The following is a 17,597-nucleotide window of genomic DNA, read 5'->3' as shown; positions in this document are numbered from 1 at the left end:
AAAGCACACAGGAGTCTGGGTGTGTGTAGATTAAGATTCTCAGGGTACAGATAGCCCATTTACAGGGCCCCCTAGAGAAGGATGGGCAGAGACTGAAAACATGGCAGTGGCAGGACTTTTTACCTGGGATGGACTGCGGAGGGCATGTTTGTGAGCAAGGTTTGTCATACCTGGGGCACTCGTGCTATCCATTTTCTGTTTAGATGGACTTCTTGTCATACATGCTACTTGCAAAGATAGCTGAGGTCACACTTACTGCTGTCAAGGGTCTGGTCATACATTCATGTTACCAGTGCAATAGCACGTCCCCTGCCTCATGTATGAAACACCTTTTTACCTTATGATTGATGGTGTCTTATTTGTGTGTCATGTGCTGCAATGGACCATGTGGGCAACATGGATGCGTCTCATAGCTGTGGTCCTCTGATATTGCCCTTCACATGTGAAATAGACAGGATATATGTCATTTACACTGTGTGTGATGTTGGGTGTACATTCATACCCATCAAATGTGATGTGGCTATTTCAGTATCCTAATCTGTATTTCTGCAAGTTTCTATGGAGCTAAACTATGATTATGATTCCTAGGGCTCATGTGATGCATACAAAGTATCCAGAGCATGATTGAGTGATGAAGGTGGGTGTTTAATGACATATGATAACAAAGTGGTGATGGTGACTATAGTTAGAAGATGTTTTGTACAATGTGTTGTCTCCGACACAATCCTGCTGCAGTGTTTGGACGGTCCCCCTCATTTTCACAGACAGCATCCTCCTATTCCTCCTCTTCCTCCTCTTCAGGCATTTGTGGGTCTGGTTCATAGAGGGGAATGTTCCTCCTTACACAAATGTTGTGCAGGATGGCACAGGTCAAAATGATCTTGCAGACCATTTCAGGTGAATATAGGAGGCTGCCTCCGGTGATGTCAATGCACCTGAATCTGGACTTCAGGATGCCGAACGTCCTTTCAACTATGGTCCGTGTCCTCTGATGTGCCTCATTATAGGCACACTCTGATGCTGTGCTTGGGTTGCCAAATGGGGCCATGATCCATGGCTGGATCCCGTAACCCTGATCAGCAGAAAGAGAAAATGAGTATAAATATTTGGATGTTGGTTGCACCTTGATTATCGCTTTGCATTGCAGTTGTTATCTTGTGTCATCTGTGACTCATCTGGGTTTGTGTTATTGTGTGGGATCCTAGGCTTAGAGGATGTTCTTTCTGCATTGGGTTGTTTAATTATCAAAACTGGGGTTTGGCTGTATATTTGTAAACTTGCAGTTCATTGTGTATCTCCCATGCATTATGTCATGTAAAAGAAGTGTCCCTGTGCCTTCACTGGAGGTGCAATGATGCTTCCACACACAGAATTGATTCCACTGTGGTGGTAACACGGTTGCACTATATGGCCTGAACATCCCAGCCAATTCAACATATGTAATAGCATGTGATAAACAACAGTGAGGCCCTATGATTTGGCTAAGTGACAATGTACAACACATCTCTATACGTTGGCAGCACTGAAGTGTTCACAATTGACAATGCACAAATATCCCATGTGTGACAAGTTCTAGGCAAACCTATTTTTGTGATCTCACCAAGTTGGCTCATGTGCAAACATGTACCTACACTACTGAACCTGCTCCAGGTAAGCTGGATAACTTGGTTGTGGGGTGAAAGTTTAAGTGTCAGAAGGTCCATGTGCCTGTACATCTGTTATGTATATGCGTAATTGTCTCAATCCATATGTGTAGCAGTGTGCACTTTGCATTTGTGTCACATCAATATGTGTTCATAGCACAGTCCACTTCCTTATTGATAGCGGGCAATATCACCCCAGGAGTGATGTGAGATGTTGGAACAGCCTCAATGATTCCATGCCACCTTCATTAGAGTCAGCAGCATCATGCTATGTGTCTCATGGTGTTTGACCTGCAGCGAAGCACATTACACACCCCTTACACAGTACGTATTGCTTGGAAGGGTGTGTGATTGAGTGTTCTTGATGTGATATTGGAAGATTCATCTTCCAAGTTGTACTGTCAGTTAAGGCCATGTCATTGTCACTGTGCGGTTTTAAATTGGTCCCTTGTGGCTCTGGAGTGGCATCTGTTGTTATTTGCATCTGTCATTTGGCCATAGTTGTGTATCCTAATGGCTCAGGATATCAAACATGACTAGCAGTGTCACAACCTCAGAGTCTTTCTTGCCACGTGTCATTGTAGTGGTGTATGTGTTGTGTTTCCTACAGGGTTGCTGTGCTGTGTGTATGTAACTAGGTTTCTGTACTTACCAACAAGTAGGCCATTGCCATATCGTCCATCCGGGAAGTGTTGCTTGATGGTGCTGTGGCAGAAGATGAATGACTCATATACACTCCCAGGATACTTTGTCACGATGTTGGTGATCAATCCCCGGTGATCCACAATGGCCTGCACATTGATGGAGTGTGTGTGCTTCCTGTTGCGGTATAGATGCTCCGTTGCAGCAGGTGGCACAATCCGTACAAGTGTGCAGTCAATTGCATCAAGCACATGTGGGAAGCCGTTGATTTGATAGAAGCCCTGTTTGGTCTCCTGCTGCTTCAGCTGTGTGTTGAGGAAGCTGATGTGGCGGGTGTGAGGGAGATGATGGCGTCCAGTACCTTGGGAAGGAAGGCAGAGAATGAGGGCTGTGAGATCCCGGCAACCAGGTCACCAGTGGTTTGAAAAGAGCCACTTGCCAACATGTGCAGGACAGCTAGCAGCTTGGTCTCTGGTGGAATGATGTGGGGTGTCTGCCAGCTGGGTGCCAACTGTGGCTCAATGTGGCGCAGCAGCTGCTGTATGGCTTGCCAGTTTAGTCTATACCTCTGGATGATGTCATGTTCCCTGAGGCCCTGAAGGGTTTTCCTGGTCCGGAATATCCTCTCCTGCCTTCGGCGTTGCCTTTGGGGTCCCTGTTGGTGTGGTGGAAGCTGCTGCTGTTGCTCCTGTGCTCTGCGTCTTCATGCATGCTGGATGAATAGCACCTCCATGCCTTCCATTTAGAGCTCTGATGTTTCTTCTGTGGGTTTTCCTTAAGTACTGGGGTGTTTGCCCTGACCCAGGAGTAAATTTTTGGCGCAAAGTGCCATTTTCCGGGTACGCCTCCCAGCCGTGCAAGATTTTTGCGCGGTTGGATAAATATGGCGCGCGGGTGTTTATGTCATTTTTTTGGATAGGAACGCCTACCTTGCATCTCGTTAATGCAAGGCTGTTTCACGCATCCAGAAAATGACGCACACAGATATTTTGACGTTAGATGGGTCTAGCGACAAAGCATAAATATGGTCTTAGCTTTGTGCCAAATATGCATAAAGAAAAATATGCAAATCCGGCACAAAGGGAGTATAAATATGGGCCTAGGTATCACCGAGCACTTGGTTCACTCAGATTGGGTCACATAATATACGTAAATTTATGTGAACTTAACTAATCTCTGAGTGTGAGCAGCTTGCTATTTGAAAAAACATTAGCATTGTAGGACACATCAAAATTAGTGATAATTAAGAGTACACCAAAAGCCCTGCAACTTGGACGCCCAGCAAGTAAAACAGGTCCTGCTCCCAGTCAAGGATGTCGGGCCAGTGGTGTGTCAGCTGCTGCTGGGTGCACCAAAACCCTAGCACACCTACAACAGAATACTCTCTCCCACCGCAGCCGATGCTCCCATAGGCCGTACCCACTTCTGGGCCTGACACCTGCCACCAGCATGGAGTGAAGATGTTTCTGCACAAAAAAAACAGTGCGGCCACCTCCTCCTTGCTGAAAATGTTGCAAGGCTGAACCCCCTAATGGTGCCAGCACCTGGAGGGTGTGCAGTTAGCTGCACACCTGCACTAGTGCCGCCTCTTCCATGCTCTGCCATGGTGCTGGTTGGGAATTAAAAAAAACAGATAGGAATAGAAAGGAAGAAATTACAACGTTAGTGGAAACAAAAAAAGGACAAAAGTCACAGAAAATTTAAAAAAGTCAAAAGTATAAAATAACAAACACACTCTATTAAAATTAATGAAAAATAAGGGAGGATAAGTATGATAAAGTAAGGATTGCAAAGATACAGTTTAGATTGAGGAAAAGGTCCAACAAACTGCACAGAATAGGAAAAACAAGATGGCCACACAGGGGCAACCATGTGGTGCCATTCGTGCTCGCTTGGCAATGCAGAGAACACTACTCAAACCAATCAGCATGAATGGGTGGGCGAGCACAACTCCACCCTCTCACAGAGCCAGGCAGAGTTTTCTGGACACTCTGCGGAATTCCGTGTAACAAAATTCTGCAAACTCCACCCAGGCCACTTGTTTTATCCCTTTCCCCTTCTAGAAGATGTTGGTTACTAGGAGTGTTATCACTTCACCTGACTTTTTCTAGATTTGGGATTGGGGGCCTCGCATCGGCTCCAGTGTCGTCCCCGCAGTTGGAGCCAGGTGAGTGCATGACAAGTGATATGTACTATAGAGTTTTTAAGGCTTGTATTTAGATGCTTTTGAATATATACTGAACAAATGTATATATAAATGTTATTATTGTGGCCCTGAAGATGTTCTCTATGAAAGAAACATGTTAGTTCTGGCTACAAGAAACAAAAAATGCTTGGATAATGGATTCTTGAAAAAAGGATTATGTGTTTACTTAAATCGTGGACCATTGTGACTTCACTGACAATACTTTGCACCTTGCATTAAATGAAGTATTACAGTGATAGTGGCATGTGTAGTATTTTCTACTAGCCTCAGCCAAATATGCGTGAATCTACCACTTTTGTACTATCTTCCTTAAACGCCGTTGCTACGTTGATTTCACCTCCTTAGACCTCGTATTACAGACCAAAAAGTTCAGGTCTAAAAGAGTCAGCAAAGATCGGGAACTGCTCCCATACTCATCCTGTGTCAGTTTGGAAGGGCCTCAGTTAAGACTTCCTAGCTTTGCCTGGTAGACTGGCCAACTTAGTTCATGCGCTGCTCCAGTGGTTCCTGAACCCATGCACAGCTTCTAGAAAGAAATACGGCTTGGCAGAGGGGACGTTGGAAGTCTTTAATTCATTCAAACTTAGGAAAGCTGTTATTTTAACACAATTCGACCACCACCTTTTATAAATGAAACTAACAGAGCTAATATTAATAACCTTCCGACATTATCTGTGACTGTGGCCCCACTTGAGATTAGAATACTCACTGAGCTCAGTATCATACAACAGACATCAAGACATTAATCTCAACCTTGGTACTCAATGTTCAACCTTCCAACCAATGTTGCTCAAAATGTCTAACGTCATGGAGTTTTCAGAAGGTTTACTAGAGCAGTATTAAGAAACATGTATGTGAAAAAAAATCAGTATAAATAAGTATACGCTAGCTTTAAATGTAAACATGTTTAAATATGTTTCAGTACAAGTATCTGAGGAGCAGATCTTCACATTGTAATATTGTGAAGACTTGACACAGCAAGACCTATGGCTGTGCGCAATAATTGGCAAGTTAGGTGTATTTTTATTGTCCTTTTTGTAGGGTCATAATATGTTTAACACTCTTCTCGTATAATATTGCATGCAGCTAACTGCCTGCCTCACAATTATGGGCCCTAGATAAAGGCCATTCAAAACTGTTAAAGCACAAGACCATGTGGGCAATAGAGCTATTATAACAAGTTAAACTAGTCACATTTCAGGAAAAAGGCACTTTCGCTCCTCGATTTCAGCCCCTACCACCATACCTTGGTTTAAAGACGAGCAATACTACACTCTGTCTCCATTCCCTGTATTCTCATTAACTGATACAGATCCAGCATTGCTCAAAGGATGCTAATAACAACTGCAGTGACTATTCCTTGCAAGTTAATGTGTAAGTGCAATCATACTGATGATGATTATTGGCATTCATCTCTGATGTGAACAAATTATTTCTGTGTCAAGGATTATTTTTTCCATATATAAGTAAAGTTATATTATTTATTTTAATAAGTTGGCATGGAAGGGACTGCTGTCAACTAGATTACATCCTACCTTCAAAACAGAACTAATATTTTCTATTCTCCCCCCTTCTCGTCCAAACCCTACCTCACAAAAGCAGGGGTTCCCAAGGATCAATCATCTCACCTATGCTTTTCAACATCTACATGATGTCATTACCAGAATTGATCAATGATGTTCAACTCACATGCTACAACTATGCAAATGACACACACATACTACTTAAATTGGAATGCCCCAAAGACATTGAAAACTAACAAATCCTTAGTTGCCTCAGAGCCGTTGATCAGTGACCAATGGACTTGGAGCCATCTCAAATTAAATGCTTCTAAAACAGAAATACTCACATGTGGCAACTGGAATAATGATGACCCACTATGCGCCTGGCATGACAATCTGGCACCACCTCCTCAAGTATCCAGGGAAGTTAAAAACCTTGGAATTACCATGGACTCCAAGTTAACAATGAATGCCCAAGTGGACAAATCAGCACAATCAAGCTTCATTATCTTGAAGACTCTGCGACTCAACTTTCTCCACCTTGGATTTCCACACAAAGTGCAGGCTACTATCTCTCTTGTACTATCTAAACTGGATTATGCCAAGGGCCTCTACCATGGATCATCACTTTCTAGTATGAAAAAACTACAACGTGTTCACAACTCCGCTGCAAGGCTACTATTACATGTAAAGCCACAAGCCCACATCTTCCCTAGCTTGAGAGCACTATACTGGTTACCGAATGCCGGAATATCCACCTTCAAGCTGCTTTGTATCAACCACAAAGCTATACATGGGACAGGGCCACTTTTCATCAGAATCAAAATAACCAAATACATTTAATCAAGAATCCTCAACTCAAAATTGGCACCCTGCCCTAAAATACCACCATACAAGAAAAAGATAATAGGTGGTACATCCTTCTCTGTTTAAGCAGCCAAACTATGGAATTCATTACTCCAACAAATAAGATCCACGGATAACTATCTTGTCTTCAGAAGATTACTCAAGAGCTGGCTCTTTTCTTCATAACAACCATATCCAAACAGCGATTGACTGCACATGCCTGTGTTGATAAATATTTATAATCTGATTATGTGTATATTCTGGATATGTATAGCTCTTTGAGAAATATGTATAAATTATACATATACTCTTTAAGCCTGTTTAACCGCTTCTGTGCCGCCGCCGTAATGGTTACAACCTGCGGCACAGTGCTCGTGTGCCCAGGACGTAACCATTACGTCCTGGGCACAGAGCCCAGAGGGAGCGCTATCACTCCCTCTGTGGTCTTCCCTCCCACCGCCCAAAGGCAGGGATGGAAGGGGAAGACCTTCCCCTTCCACCCCGAGCCCCCCGCCCCCCTGTGACATCAGCGTGCGATTGTGCGCTGACCTCACAGAGGTCCCCTCCCATTGCGCTGGAAGCTCAGCTTCCAGAGCGATCGGAAGAGAAATGCTTTTGCATTTCTTTTCCGATCATGTGATGGGGGCCCTGAGAGGCTTCAAAGGGAAGGGTCGCTCCCCTGGTGGGTGGGGGGACAAATTGTATTTAGGCATTTTCTGCCCCGCCGATTTTTGCTATGCCAATCTGCCCCCAAGGGGGGCAGAAACCACCAGACACCAGGGATCTTTCTGTTTTTGCATCAATTTCACACAGGGGGAGCGACCCCTTAGGCAAGGGATGTTCCCCTGGGGGACAAATTTATTTTAGGCCATTTCTGCCCCCCTGGGGGGCAGATCAGCCTCTTTTAATTAGGCTGTGGGGGCAGAAACCACTAGGCACCAGGGATTTTTTATGTTTGTTGCTGTTTTACAGATGGGGAGTGACCCCTTAGGCAAGGGTCGCTCCCCTGGGGAGGGGCGAATTGTATTTAGGCCATTTCTGCCCCCTTTTGGGACAGATTGGCTGATTTTTTCTATGCCAATCTGCCCCCAAGAGGGGCAGAAACCACCAGACACCAGGGATCTTTATTTTTTTGCATCAAATTCACACAAGGGGAGCGACCCCTTAGGCAATGCTCGTTCCCCTGGGGGCAAATTTATTTTAGGCCATTTCTCCTCCCCTTGGGGGCAGATCGGCCTATTTCTATTAGGGGGGCAGAAACCACTTAGGCACCAGGGATTGGTGTTTGTGTATTTTATTTGGGGAGGCAGCCTGGCTTATTTTTGGAAGGCCCATCTGCCCCCAAGGGGGCAGAAAGCCCACCAGAGACCAGGGAAGATTTTTTTTTCAAAAAAGGAGGTTGGGGGTATGGCCATACCCCCACCCCAAATAAATGGGGACAAAGTTGATCTGCCCACCAGTGGGCAGATGGGGCAATTACCTCCGATCCACACCCTGGGGGGGCAGAAAGTCTACTAGATGCCAGGGAATTAAAAATAAAAAAAAGTGGGGTGGTGGCTACCAACCAGTATGGGCCTGGTTATGCCCCCACCCCAACTGAAGGGGGTAACAGTGTTTCAGCTCTCCCCCGCACACTAAATCATCTTATCCAACGGAAAGCAAGAGGACATTTGATTATTTTGGGTTTTCATTTTACATTTGGGCCATGAGAGCTTGGCTAACTCTCAAAATCGTCCCACTTGGAATGGTGAGGGCTGCACTTTATGGACTTTGGGACGCTGCCATGTAGAAAAATACACAAGACCTAGACACATCTGAAAACTAAACATCTAGGTGATTCCAGTGTGGTGTGCTTCACAGGCACCAGCACCATTTTCTTACCCACAATGCCCTGCAAACCTCCAACTTTGCTGGAAATCACACATTTGTTCCACATTTTTGTGATGGAACCTTCTGGAATCTGCAGGAATCCACAAAATTCTGCTGCACTTGTAAGCCTAAAAATGTTTTTTTTTTCAAACTGCCCTTTTGGACCCCCTCTGGTTCCCCCTCAATCTCAACATTCAATTTTGGCTCTTCCCTGTCACAAGCACTTGGCCCACCTACACAAGTGAGGTACCATTTTTATCTGGAGTCTTGGGGGAACGCTGGGTGGAAGGAAATTTGTGGTTCCTCTCAGATTCAAGAACTTTCTGTCACCGAAATGTGAGGAAAAGTGCTTTTGTGGCCATATTTTGAGGTTTGCAAAGGATTCTGGGTAACAGAACCTAGTGAGCGCCCCACAAGTGTCCCCATCTTGGATTCTCCTAGGTGTCTAGTTTTAAAAAATGCGCAGGTTTGGTAGGTTTTCCTAGGTGCCGACTGAGCTAGAGGCCAAAATCCACAGCTAGGCACTTTGCAAAAAACAGTTCTGTTTTCTTTGGGAAAATGTCATGTGTCTACGTTGTGTTTTGGGGCATATCCTGTTGCGGGCGCTAGGCCTACCCACACAAGTGAGGTACAGTTTTTATCGGGAGACTTGGGGGAACGCCGGTTGGAAGGAAATTTGTGGCTCCTCTCAGATTCCAGAACATTCTGTCACCGAAATGTGAGGAACAAGTGTTTTTTTGGCTAAATTTTTAGGTTTGCAAAGGATTCTGGGTAACAGAACCCAGTGAGAGCCCCACAAGTCACCCCATCTTAGATTCCCCTAGGTGTCTAGTTTTCAAAAATGCGCAGGTTTGGTAGGTTTCCCTAGGTGCTGACTGAGCTAGAGGCCAAAATCCACAGCTAGGCACTTTGCAAAAAACAGTTCTGTTTTCTTTGGGAAAATGTCATGTGGCTACGTTGTGTTTTGGGGCATATCCTGTGGTGGGCGCTAGGCCTACCCACACAAGTGAGGTACAATTTTTATCAGGATACTTGGGGGAACACTGGGTGGAAGGACATTTGTGGCTCCTCTCAGATTCCAGAACTTTCTGTCACCGAAATGTGAGGAAAAAGTGTTTTTTTGGCCAAATTTTGAGGTTTGCAAAGGATTCTGGGTAACAGAACCTGGTGAGAGCCCCACAAGTCACCCCATCTTGGATTCCCCCAGGTGTCTAGTTTTAAAAAATGTGCAGGTTTGTAGGTTTCCCTAGGTGCCGGCTGAGCTAGAGGCCAAAATCCACAGCTAGGCACTCTGCAAAAAACAGGTCTGTTTTCTGTGGGAAAATGTGATGTGTCCACGTTGTGTTTTGGGGCATATGCTGTCACCGGCGCTAGGCCTACCCAGACAAGTGAGATACAGTTTTTATCGGGAGACTTGGGGAACGCCGGTTGGAAGGAAATTTGTGGCTCCTCTCAGATTCCAGAACTTTCTGTCACCGAAATGTGAGGAAAAAGTGTTTTTTGGCCAACATTTGAGGTTTGCAAAGGATTCTGGGTAACAGAACCCGGTGAGAGCCCCACAAGTCACCCCATCTTGGCTTCCCCTAGGTGTCTAGTTTTAAAAAATGCACAGGTTTGGTAGGTTTCCCTAGGTGCCGACTGAGCTAGAGGCCAAAATCCACAGCTAGGCACTTTGCAAAAAACAGTTCTGTTTTCTTTGGGAAAATGTCATGTGGCTATGTTGTGTTTTGGGGCATATCCTGTGGCGGGCGCTAGGCCTACCCACACATGTGAGGTACAATCTTTATCAGGATACTTGGGGGAACGCTGGGTGGAAGGAAATTTGTGGCTCCTCTCAGATTCCAGAACTTTCTGTCACCGAAATGTGAGGAAAAAGTGTTTTTTTTGCCAAATTTTGAGGTTTGCAAAGGATTCTGGGTAACAGAACCTGGTGAGAGCCCCACAAGTCACCCCATCTTGGATTTCCCTAGGTGTCTAGTTTTCAAAAATGCGCAGGTTTGGTAGGTTTCCCTAGGTGCCGACTGAGCTAGAGGCCAAAATCCACAGCTAGGCACTCTGCAAAAAACAGGTCTGTTTTCTTTGGGAAAATGTGATGTGTCCACGTTGTGTTTTGGGGCATATGCTGTCGCCGGCACTAGGCCTACCCACACAAGTGAGGTACAGTTTTTATCGGGAGACTTGGGGGAACGCTGGTTGGAAGGAAATTTGTGGCTCCTCTCAGATTCCAGAACTTTCTGTCACCGAAATGTGAGGAAAAAGTGTTTTTTGGCCAACATTTGAGGTTTGCAAAGGATTCTGGGTAACAGAACCCGGTGAGAGCCCCATAAGTCACCCCATCTTGGGTTCCCCTAGGAATCTAGTTTTCAAAAATGCGCAGGTTTGGTAGGTTTCCCTAGGTGCCGACTGAGCTAGAGGCCAAAATCCACAGCTAGGCACTTTGCAAAAAACAGTTCTGTTTTCTTTGGGAAAATGTCATGTGTCTACGTTGTGTTTTGGGGCATATCCTGTGGCGGGCGCTAGGCCTACCCACACAAGTGAGGTACCATTTTTATCGAGAGACTTGGGGGAACGCCGGTTGGAAGAAAATTCGTGGCTCCTCTCAGATTCCAGAACTTTCTGTCACCGAAATGTGAGGAAAAAGGGTTTTTTTGGCCAAATTTTGAGGTTTGCAAAGGATTCTGGGTAACAGAACCTGGAGCGAGCCCCAGAAGTCACTCCATCTTGGATTCCCCTAGGTGTCTAGTTTTTAAAAATGCACAGGTTTAGTAGGTTTCCCTAGATGCCTGCTGAGCTAGAGGCCAAAATCTACAGCAAGGCACTTTGCAAGAATTCATCAGATTTCAACGTAAAAATGTGATGTGTCCAGGTTGCATTTCCTGTCGTGAGCATTAGGCCTACCAACGCAAATGTGGTACCATTTGTATCAGGAGACTTGTGGGAACACAGAATGGCAAAACAAGTGTTATTGCCCCTTGTCTTTCTCTACATTTTTTGGTTCCAAATGTAACACAGTGTGTAAAAAGGACATTTATTTGAGAAATGCCCTGTAATTCACATGCTACTATGGGCACCCTGGAATTCAGAGATGTGCAAATAACCACTGCTTCTCAACACCTTATGTTGTGCCCATTTTGGAAATACAAAGTTTTCTTGATACGTATGTCTCACTTTTTATATTTCACCAAATTAATTGCTGCGTGACCGGTATACAATGAAAACCCGTTACAAGGTGCAGGTCCTTTATTGGCTCTGGGTACCTAGAGCTCTTGATGAACCTACACGCCCTATATACCCCCACAACCAGAAGAGTCCAGTAGACGCAACGATATAGTGGTTTTGAAAATATGACATTGCAGGAAAAAGTTACAGAGTAAAATGTGGAGAAAAATGGCTGTTTTTGTCTCCTCAATTTCAATATTTTTTTATTTCAGCTGGTATTTTCTGTAGGAAACCCTTGTAGGATCTACACAAATGACCCCTTGCTGAATTCAGAACTTTTCAGAACTGTTTAGCTTTCTGGGATCCAGCATTGATTTCACACCCATTTCTGTCACTAACGGGAAGGAGGCTGAAAGCACAACAAATAGTAAAAATGGGACATGTCCTAGTAAAATGACAAAATTGTGTTGAAAAATTGGGTTTTCTGATTTAAGTCTGCCTGTTCCTGAAAGCTGGGAAGATGGTGATTTTAGCACCATAATCCCTTTGTTGATGTCATTCTCAGGGGAAAAAACACAAGCCTTCTTCTGCAGCCGTTTTTCCCATTTTTTGAAAAAAAAACATTTTCACTGTATTTTGGCTAATTTCTTGGTCTCCTTCAGGGGAACCCACAAAGTCTGGGTACCTGTAGAACCCCTAGGATGTTGGAAAAAAAGGACACAAATTCGGCATAGGTAGCTTATGTGGAGAAAAGGTTATGAGGGCCTCAGTGTGAACTGCCCTAAATAGCCAAAAAAATGCTCGGCACAGGAGGGGAAAAGGCCTGGCAGCGAAGGGGTTAACAAATGTATATGTACACACAATTAAAAATTTATACATGTGTGTGTGTGTGTGTGTGTGTGCGTGTGTGCATGTGTGTATATATATATTTATGTGTATATTCATATATATGAGTATGTTATTCTATGCTTAACATGTTCATAGGTCATTGCAGAGCTCCCAGATAAGTTGTTGTATTAGATACTTATGAATCCCTGTTTTTTTTTTTTATATTACAATGAGAAAATATGATCTTAATCTATTTAACAACAAGTATTTCGCTACTGAAAAATTGAGGAAAGACAAATGAATGTTAGAAAAGTACACTTATGAATTAACATCAAATATTACAAATCTAGAAAGTCTGTGTTTATTCAATATAACTTTACTTGTCATATTATTATACCCATTATTATATTCCTTGCACATATGTTCCCTTATTATGTAGTTACATATGTATTTATTTATTGCATTAGTCTTACTATACTAGAGAAAAACATACAATTAACTCTATAAATTAAATTTAATTTAAAAAATAAATAATCAAAATAAATAAAAAAATAATATAAATTTTACTCTCTCGTAAGCTTTACTCTGTCTCCCCATCATCCTAGGTCTCTATCAATCTGCCCTCCATCCGCACTCTTACTCATCCCAAACCCATTCTACTACTTTGATTTCCAAAATAACCCTCCTAAGCTCTTCCCTCCTCTATTGCATCTGGCTCACCCTAAACCTCAGTTTACTACTATGATCTCCCAAACAACCCGACTAACTTTTCCCTCATTTATCTCACCTTTGACTCATCCAAAACCCCTTTTGCTATTATGATCTCCCTAATCCCTTTCCACAGACTCTTCTCTCCTCCATCTCTCCTTTACTCATCTCAAGCCTCATCATATTACTATAAACTCCCAATTAACACTTCTTGATTCTTCCCTCCTCTATCCCTCCATTACTCTAGCCAATCCAGCTAACAAACTCACATATCCTCTCCTCAAAGTAACTCATACTAATACTAATATTGTACTCATATTTTCCTATACTAACCCACCACTAATTCCTCTTGGGTTCTGGAGTAGCGTGCTACTCGCCGAAAAGCACTTTCACGCCTCGTCAGGAGTATTAAGTGCTACATAAATACAATTACAATCACAATTACATTTACAATTACAATATATATCATATCCTATAAGTACTTTAGGAAATGAAAAAAAATTATCATCTAAGACATTCATGTATGCAGCACACAAACAGTAATTAAGTGAAAACAGAGCACAAGAAAAAATCCACACCAATTTACAAAAACGTAGAACATTTCAATAAAGAAAATGATACATAGTAATTAAATCAGTAGACCTAGAGTTATGATTTTTTATAGTTTTTAGTGAAATCTACTGCCTCAAAGATCAAAGCTCCAATCACGGGTATCTGGTTGCGCGAGGCCAGGGTAAAGTCAAAAGTTAAGGCTGACCATGATGGAGCATGGCTCAGACCCATTAGGTGGATTTGTCCCAGTCTTGTTTTACCTTAGGAATTAGAATACATTTTAGGGAAAATTCAAAGAGAAGTTCAGCAAGGCAAGGCAGCATACTGTAACTAAGAAGTATGGCTGGAAAAAGCTTTGAGTGTGAGAAGCCAGGTTTCCAGACCGAGGAGGTTGTTGTCATCGAGCCCCAGTGATAATTTTTACATTGGGACTTATACATCTTTTTGAAAGTTGAAAACATCCAGCGTGATAAAAGAGCAACCCTTAGCTAAAGAGGGCTCCATGATCCTGGATACCATCACTCTGAGGTCTAGCTGAACAGGATTTGATGCGGAGAAGAAAGTAACGGGAGCTAAAGCAAAATCAGGCCCTCCGGTGAGCAGATTGTCTGGCAAGAAGATCCTGGTCCTCTATTGTTTTTTATGGCACTTTTTGGAAAACATTTACTCAAGTCCTAACTTTTAGGGTTAGGCAAGAGCAGCACCTCTAAAACTACTTCCAAGGGGCTACGACCTGGGGCCACCACATGGGGGGCTTAGGACCCACTCGAGCAGAGGCCAGGTGAAGGGTTTAAGGTTTATGGAGCTTTTTGTGTACCTGTAGCTCACACAGGAGGTTAGCCAATCAGCCTTTGAGAGATAGACCTCTTTCCTTCAGTAGTAGGCAGGCCTCAAGCAGAAAGGCAGTCCTCTGAAGAACAAAGTATGCCTCAAGCAGCAGGTCACTCCTCTGGTAGCAGCAGGGCAGTCCTCTGAAGTACAAGGCAGTTTTTCTGAAGTCTTCCACAGGTCAATGAGTGTATACAAGAGGTGGTTCAGGCAGTCCAATATTTATGCCTGATGCCCACCTTTGAAATGGGGATTGATATCCTGGTTACACCCACATCTGGTTCTGAAAAGTTCTTTTCATTCCCCGTCAAGGTTCCACCTACTCTGCAGTGACAAAGGACTGTTGTCAGGTTCCTTTGTGCATGTGCCTTTGGAATGTAAGTGTGCCAGGGAACAGCCACACGCATTGTTCCTGGCAGTATTACTCATCCTGCCAACAGCTAGACCTTCTTTGTCTCCCTGTCTGGTAGTAATACACGAAGAATAGCTGCCAAGCTTTTTACAGTCATGTTGCCCAGGACACAGACAGAAAGCTCCAAATGGTTAGGACAGGAAAGTGCCAACTTCCTAAATTTGTTATTTTTAGAATTGTGGCTTAAAATGTGATGTTACCATTAAAGAAGATTTTAATTTACAATTCATTTGATCCAAACCTGACTTTTTATCTGTTCTGAATCAAAAGTTAGCACTTATTAAATGTAATGAGCTAACCTAATTCTATGCAATGTGAGTGATAGGCCTTACAGTAGTGAAAAACACATTTTGGAGGTTTTTACTACCAGGTCATGTAAAACTTAAATATGCATATCTTATTTTTAAATACAATGCTCTCTGCCCTATGGTTTGTTTAGGGCCTACCTTAGCAGTCACTTTTATGTTTTTAAAAATATGGTTTAGGCCTGGCAAAATATTTCTTTTGCTAGGATGGATTAGCAGTTTTAAAACTGCACTACAGGGTGCAGTGGTAGGCCTGAGACGTGTTTTAAAGTGCTACCTAAGTGGGGAGCACAATAGGTGCTTCAGAGACGGCAATAGCATTTGATTTACAGACCCTAGGTACATGTAGGACTGTAAACTAGGGACTTTTAAGTACATTAAATATGCCAATCAGGTGTAAGCCAGTGGTACCATGTTTTAAGGAGAGAGCACAGGCACTTTAGAGCTGGTTAGCAGTATTCAAGTGCATGGTCCTAATGTAAAAAAAATATAAAATCATAAAACAAGAGAGGGGAAGGCAAAATGTTTGTCGGAAGACCAAGTAAGGATAACAGGTCTAACACACTCACTAAAGCCAATCATGCAGCAGCTTAATTTGCTAATGCTGTAGTATGAACAAATGTATTAACCAGCCTCACCCATACTAGTTCTGTTTTAATTGCTAAACCACTAGCACCTCATCCAGTTTCCTCATAACTAAACTAAATGAGGACCTAGCAAGTGGTGAAGCTTGGCGTTCATGAGAATTCACACAAAAGAAGACAATATGGAAGATTGAATATCTATTAATTCATGTCATAAAAGCCAAAATCAAATGGATGAGATAAAATGTCAGGTAACTAAAACTCAAACATAGGGCCTGATTTAGAGTTTGGCGAAGGGGGTTAATCCATCACAAACATGACAGATATTCCTTCTGCTGTATTACAATTCCATTATAGCCTATAGAACTTGTAATATGGTGGACGGGATATCTGTCATGTTTGTGGTGGAGTAACCCTGCCTCCAAACTCTAAATCAGGCTTATAGTCTGAAAAAGGTCAGCAGATACTGCAGGAACATACTGATGAAGGGTATTGAAGAGATTTCAACCCCCCTCTTGGATCTCCGTTATACCACTGGGGAAATTCATCCTAAAATAAAAGGCAATCAAAACCACCTACTTATACTGGAGCTTGTCGTTGTGGTGATGATAGGTCAATGTTTTTGAGCACATGCAGACCTCTGACTATTCTTAGTATAATTGACTCTTCGACAACTCAGAATAATATGTTAATTTGTGTAGAAATGTAGAGCACTGCAGTGATTTAAATAAAATACATGTTAAGAATATCAGTAAAGATAATGCTGGCACAGTACCTTTACACAGGTGTGTACAGTTTAGGCCCTCCTTTATGTTCAGCAGAGTCTAGGCTTGGTGAATATGGAAGATGACAGAAACATGCAACTCAACTATTTTTGGTGGGATCACTGGAGTATTAAGTGTCACTGACTTTAAAAATTAAGGCCCTCATTAAAACCCTGGCGGTCGGTGTTAAAGTGGCGTTAATACCTCCAACAGGCCAGTGGTAGAAAAAATGGTATCACGACCATGGCAGAAACCACCAACACAGCCAGCCACTTTAACACACCGGCCGCCACGCCGGTAGCAACAAACACTGTGGCGGTCACCGCCAACAGACAGGCGGAAGACAATGTACCACCCACCCCATTACAACCCGCCTATCTGCCAGCTCTTCTGGGGCGGTACCAACGCCACAAAAGCACAGTGGAAACAGTGTTTGGAAGGGAAACCACTCACCTCTCAATACTCAACGATGAACCAGGATGCCATGGAGCCCGAGTTACAGGTCCTGCCCATGCTGGTCTACCTCCTCATACACAAGGAACATCAAAGGCGGCGGCGACGACCACGTGAGTACTGCGCCTAGCACACAGGGGAGGAGGAAGGAAAAAGAGAGTGACACACACACACACAACACCCAACACCCCCACCCTCACCCACAACACCATGCACAAAAACATATGCAACAACAGTACATTTACACCCCGTTACCCCCTGGAAGAACGCAACGACAAAAGGAATTGAGTGAAATA

Source organism: Pleurodeles waltl, chromosome 4_1 (genome assembly GCF_031143425.1).
Source record: "Pleurodeles waltl isolate 20211129_DDA chromosome 4_1, aPleWal1.hap1.20221129, whole genome shotgun sequence".
NCBI classification, from domain to species: Eukaryota; Metazoa; Chordata; class Amphibia; order Caudata; family Salamandridae; genus Pleurodeles; species Pleurodeles waltl.
The sequence above is the reverse complement of the archived record's forward strand: the minus strand, read 5'-3'. Positions refer to the sequence as shown.